We start from the raw sequence: 5,642 nt of genomic DNA on the forward strand, positions 1-5,642 counted from the left end.
ACCAAACAACTATGCATGTATCTCTATCAATGTTCTAGAGAGCAGACAATTTATGAGTTTACCCTGTATAAGCTTTATACAGAGTAAAATGGATTTATTTGGGGTTTGGATTGCAGTGGGAGCTGGGTGTCTGGGTGCTGGAGATAAGTAACTTGCTGAGCAGTTTTTGGTTAAAGTCTGCAGCTTTGGGGGTGTGGACCAGATCTGGGTCTGTGTTGCAGTGGAGTAGCATGTCTGGCTCAACAAGATAGGGTTCTGGAGTCCCAAGTTGGAAGGGAAAATGGGCTCAGAGGTAGTTTCAGCGTCTCAAATGACAGTCCCAAGGAGGTCTTTGACTGATCACACACTGTTGTCCACATTCTTGTCGAGATGCTCAAAGAATTCAATAGATTGGTGAGGCATGATTTCCCTTTACAAAAACCATGTTGACTCTTCCCGCCTATCATGTTTACCTATGTGTCTGATAATTTTGTTCTTTAGTTTCAACAGTTTGCCTGGTACTGAAGTTAGGCTTACCAACCTGTAATTGCCAGGATCGCTTCTGGAGTCCTTAAAAAAGAAATCAGCATTACATTAGCAGTCTTCCAGTCATCTGCAGATGCTGATTTAAGCAACAGTTAGTAGTTCTGCAATTTCATATTTTAGAACTCTTGAGTGAATACTATCTGGTCCTGGTGACTTATCACTGTTTAATTTATCAATTTGTTCCAAAACCTCCTCTATTGACCCCCTCAATCTGGGACAGTTCCTCAGATTTGTCACCTAAAAAGAATGGTGGCTCGGGTATGGGAATCTCCCTCAGATCCTCTGTAGTGAAGACTCATTTAACTTCTCCTTATGGTCTTGTCTTCCTTGAGTGCTCCTTGATCATTCAGTGACCCCACTGATTTTTTCACATGCTGCCTGCTTCTGAAGTACTTAGAAAGAGAGTGCTCTTATTTGTTGTGTCTTTTGCTAGTTGTTTGTCACATTTTTGTGGCCTGCTTAATTATACTTTTACACTTGACTTGCCAGAGTCTGCGCTTTTGTTTTGCTCAGTTGATTTTGACTTCCAGTTTTTAGAGGATGCTTTTTTTACCTCTAACTGCGTCTTTTATGCTGCTGTTTGGCCATGGTGACATTTTTCAGATCCCCTTCTGTTTGGTCCTTTTACAGCCTCCTGTCCCAGCATGTGCTGGGCTTACATAAAAAACTGGAATAGAATCTTGAAGGAGTAGTCTGTTTAGTTGTTCCAAAGTTTTGGTCTGGACTAGTAGGTGGATCTCATCAAAACATGACACTTGAGATCTGAATAAACTATGCAGAAAGGAAAAGGTGGTTAGTACTGACAGCTGTAGCAATCAAAGGATGGAGAATAAAGCCATTCAAAATTGGGAAGCCAAACACAATCTTTCAGGAAACAATAGCATTTAAAAAGGGGGAAGGCAGAAAACATATATATAACTAAGAGAAAAAGAGTGCGGGTGAGAGATTGAGATGAGTTAGACTTGGGAACTGACTTTTTTAATACTGTTTTATAAGGTCTGGTAGGGAGCATTTTGGGAAGGTACAACTGAAAGACAAAGGATTGTCTAAACAACAAACTTGTGTCCGTGTAGCTATGTTGCTCAGGGGTGTGGAAAATTCACATCCCTGAGCAATGTAGTCATACTGACCTAGACAACACTATGTTGGTGGGAGGGCTTCTCTTGTTGACATAACTGCCACCTCTTGGGGAGATGGAGTACTTATGTCAACGGGAGAAGCTCCTACCTCCCATGGGCATAGGTAATGTATTTATTAAGCGCTATAGTGGCACAACTGCAGTGATGCAGCTGCGCTGCTGCAGCACTGAAAGTTTAGACAAGCCCCTAGTCTGTCTCCTGGTAGCATCAGCAGACATCTTAGTTATCTAGTTCTTTGCTAGTCTTTCAGAATATTGCTGTCATGATAAGTGAGGCCATGGGTGCTGGAACTACGAGTGCTGGGGGTGCTGCCACACTCCTCGGCTTGAAGTAGTTTCCATTATATACAGGGTTTACAATTTGGTTCAATGGCTCTCAGCACCCCCCTCTATAAAAGTTACAGCACCCATGAGTGAGGTGATGGCGGGAAAGGTGGACTTCAACTGTTCTGTATATTAAGACATTTCACAAGATTTCTGGTTGGAAATTCAAATCTAAGCCTTAGATCTATGCAAATGAAGCAGGATTAGCAGGCTGGGTTTAAAATGCAGGAAATATAGGGTAGCCATACTGTAAAACAGAGGTGGGCAAACTATAGCCCATGAGACACATCCAGCCCATGGGACCCTCCTGCTCAGCCCCTGAGCTCCTGGCCCAGGAGGCTAGCCCCCGGCCCCTCCCCTACTTTTTCCCTTCCCCTGCAGCCTCAGCTCGCCCCACCACTGGTGCAATGCTCTGGGCAGCAGAGCTGCGAGCTCCTGGGGCAGGACTGCTGCAGAGCCCAGCCTGACCCAGTGCTCTGTGCTGCGTGGTGGTGTGGCTGGCTCCGGCCAGGTGGCGTGGCTGCCTGTCCTGGTGCTCTGGGTGGCGCAGCTGTAGCGCCACCAGCCACCGATGCTCCAGGCAGTGCGGTAAGGGGGCAGGGGGGCATGGATAGAGGACAGGGGAGTTCCAGGTAGTGGTCAGAGGGGCAGGGGTGTGGCTAGGGGTCAGGGCAGTGAGAGGACAGGGAACAGGGGGATTGAATGGGGCAAGGGTTCCCAGGGAGGTTGGATGGGGCAGCAGAGGACAGTCAGGGGCAGGGGCTCCTGGGACGGTCAGGGGACAGGGAGGAAGAGGTGGTTGGATGGGGCAGAGGTACCAGGGAGCCGTCAGGGGGCGAGAAGCAGGAGGGGTTGGATGGGGGTGGGGGCCGGGCCATGCCTGACTGTGGGGAGGCACAGCCTCCCCTAACTGACCCTCGATACAATTTTGGAAACCCAGTGCGGCGCTCAGGCCAAAAAGTTTGCCTGCCCCTGGTGTGAAAACATTTTAATGCTGGAAACAGATTACCAGTGGGATATAACAAGGATTAACAGGATCATAAATTCTCAATTTTATATTATATTATTTTTATTTATTACTTTTAAATCATATTTTTATAGTCTCATATGTCTTAAATTATACTACTGAACAACATGATCTTTACATTTTCTCCCCTTATTAAATAGAGATGCAGAGAGAATTAGAATTCAGTAGCTGAGCAAGTATGGAGAAATGCAGTCCAAAAGGGATGAATGAATACAAAGTCTGAAAGAAAAATGCAAGAGGTAATATATACTGATCAAAAAGTGCAATTGAATACTAACGAGAAGAGAGTTTGGGGAATTATCTAATAGTAGCAAGAAAAAAACTCAACCAAACAAGGATCTGGGTTGCATACCACAGAAGACAGGAACAAATAAATCAAATATATTAGTATCTACTACTAGTACAGCATGTGATACCCATAAAAGAGTTAATTTGAAAAAGCCTGTCGCAATGGCCCAGATTTTTGGAACGTTGTAACCCATGTGTATTTTATTTCTGTTAATAAATTTTTCATTTTATGCACTTTTAAATGAACTTGTTCTGAATTATCTCTTTGCAACTTCTACCCAATCAACTGACCAGTGACAAAGTGCTAATGGTTGTTTTACTAGGATACTTGCGTGCATAGAAGGGCAAATAGATTTCTTTGTGTTACTAAACTAAGAAGTGAATAAATGGATTAACTTTTCTAGAGCAGAATGCTTTCTCTTAAACCAAAACAAGCACTCTATTAATATAGGATTAAATAACCTAGGATTTGGAGTTTAAATATAAAAACTTTGCAATACATTCTGGAGTATGTTATTAATAGTTTTGTGTGTGTGATTTCCATCTTTTAATTACTGGTTTTAAATGGTGTGATACATTATAGAAAAAACACACTCCAGAACTAAATTTAAAAGTTTATTTAATTTGCATTTTTGTTAACTGCATCAAAACATTCACACTGCCTGCCCCACAACACTGGAGAGAGAATTTTGCAGCTTGGATTGGATATGCACATGAACTCTGTAGGTGAAATTTAAATTTGAACTGGATTTTCTCTTCATTATGGCACAGGTGTGCTTTTATGACTCCTTTCTTGGACTCATGCATCCATATCCTGAATATGCAAAAAGTAAGTAATACTGTTTTCTTACTGTAAGTATGAGTAAAATGGGTGAATTTTTGTGAATGAATAAAATGGTTGGGGTAGATGCTGTATAGCTGTTGTTAATGTTTGTATATTTTTTTATTAGCCTCAAATAACAAAACCAAGTAAGGTGCAGGAAGGCTGTTATCAGTATTCTTAGTCTCCAAGTGGTAGAAGTGTACTTAAGACAAGAATTTAACTTAAGCTATTTGGAGAAAGGGATTCCCAATTAGTGAATTTAAGTTTTTTCCCCCCAAAGAAAACCTATTCCTATGCATGATCCCACTGTGTCAAAAGGAATACTTAGCTGAATAAATACTACTCAGCTGAGTAAAGATGGCAGAATCAGAGCTTTAACTGATAATTATTCAAACAATTACACCTGTTTAATAGTTCATTGGGATCTCCTTGCTTAATTTTACTTTTAGTCCCTCTAAACAATACAAAAAAATCATGTTGGGTGAATCAATTTTTGAAAAGCATATTCAGCCTAAAATGTGCTTACAGTGCTTTGATTGGTATTAGCATGCTTTTCCCTCTGACCATTCTGTAAAACTATTTTCAGGTCCCTAATTACTCACTCTTTGGCCGGTGCACTTTGTTTTTTAAGATGGGTTCAAGTAACATGGATTTTTTTGTAGTGTAGATTAAAATATTTTTATTGTGTATCATTCTGATCATGGGGAACCTTAAGGTTGCTCTGCAAACCACTGGGACACTTAATTCAAAACAATGACATCTGTTATACAGGCAATTCACTGGCAGATTCATTACCATTTCATGGGAGAGTGGAACAGAATCTTCGTCATGTTACAGCAGTGTCTCAACCATTGGAAATAAAGCTGCCTGTTGGAAGGCAAAAAGAAAAGTTGTTAGTTTCCAATTCTCTTTGAAGTAGTCTTAAGTTTATATCCATTTCAATGAAACCAGAAGTGGATTTGAAGATTGTCAGAGGATGTAAATATATATATTTGTTGAAATATTTTGGGGGAATGGATTGTAGTGCATTGAAATTAAGCTGTAAAGGGGAAATCTACATGATAAAGGGTATAAGAAGTTGCATTTGCTTTTGAAGTCTGATAAAAAAAATATCTATCCTGCAGGAATGGATTTTTGGATAGGACAAAATTCACAACATTCTCTTGGGGCTGACTGATGTTTAGATCAATATGAAATAACGGATGGTACAAATTTACTAGTAGGTTCGATGTAGTGCAGATTTGTTCAGTGTGAAATTTTTTACTTGGTAAAGGTTTATATTAACTGTTGTTGGAAAAATAAGATAATGGCATCAACGATCCCTGCCAAAGGAATTCCCATTTCTAGGACGAAACCCTGCCCTTCTGTTAGGAAACCATGCAGGGTCAGAGTTGAACCTGCCTGGTACAAGAGCCCTCTTTTTGTCTCTTGAGCACTATATGGAGAGTTCCTACCTTGTTCCTATATGAAGGGATAACTTGCTATGACCTTCATTAACCCACACCACAACAAAGGGC

The 5,642-nt window shown here is 41.1% G+C and overlaps 1 long non-coding RNA gene across 1 annotated transcript; it reads left to right on the plus strand.

Annotated features, from left to right (window-relative positions):
• The first annotated feature begins 232 nt into the window (after positions 1–232).
• Positions 233–5,385, plus strand: LOC115644879. Its single transcript, XR_003998614.1, has 4 exons — positions 233–393; positions 3,155–3,253; positions 4,074–4,154; positions 4,897–5,385. It is a non-coding gene; the product is annotated as an uncharacterized LOC115644879 (long non-coding RNA).
• Positions 5,386–5,642: the final 257 nt, after the last annotated feature.

This window comes from Gopherus evgoodei, chromosome 2 (genome assembly GCF_007399415.2).
Source record: "Gopherus evgoodei ecotype Sinaloan lineage chromosome 2, rGopEvg1_v1.p, whole genome shotgun sequence".
NCBI classification, from domain to species: domain Eukaryota; kingdom Metazoa; phylum Chordata; order Testudines; family Testudinidae; genus Gopherus; species Gopherus evgoodei.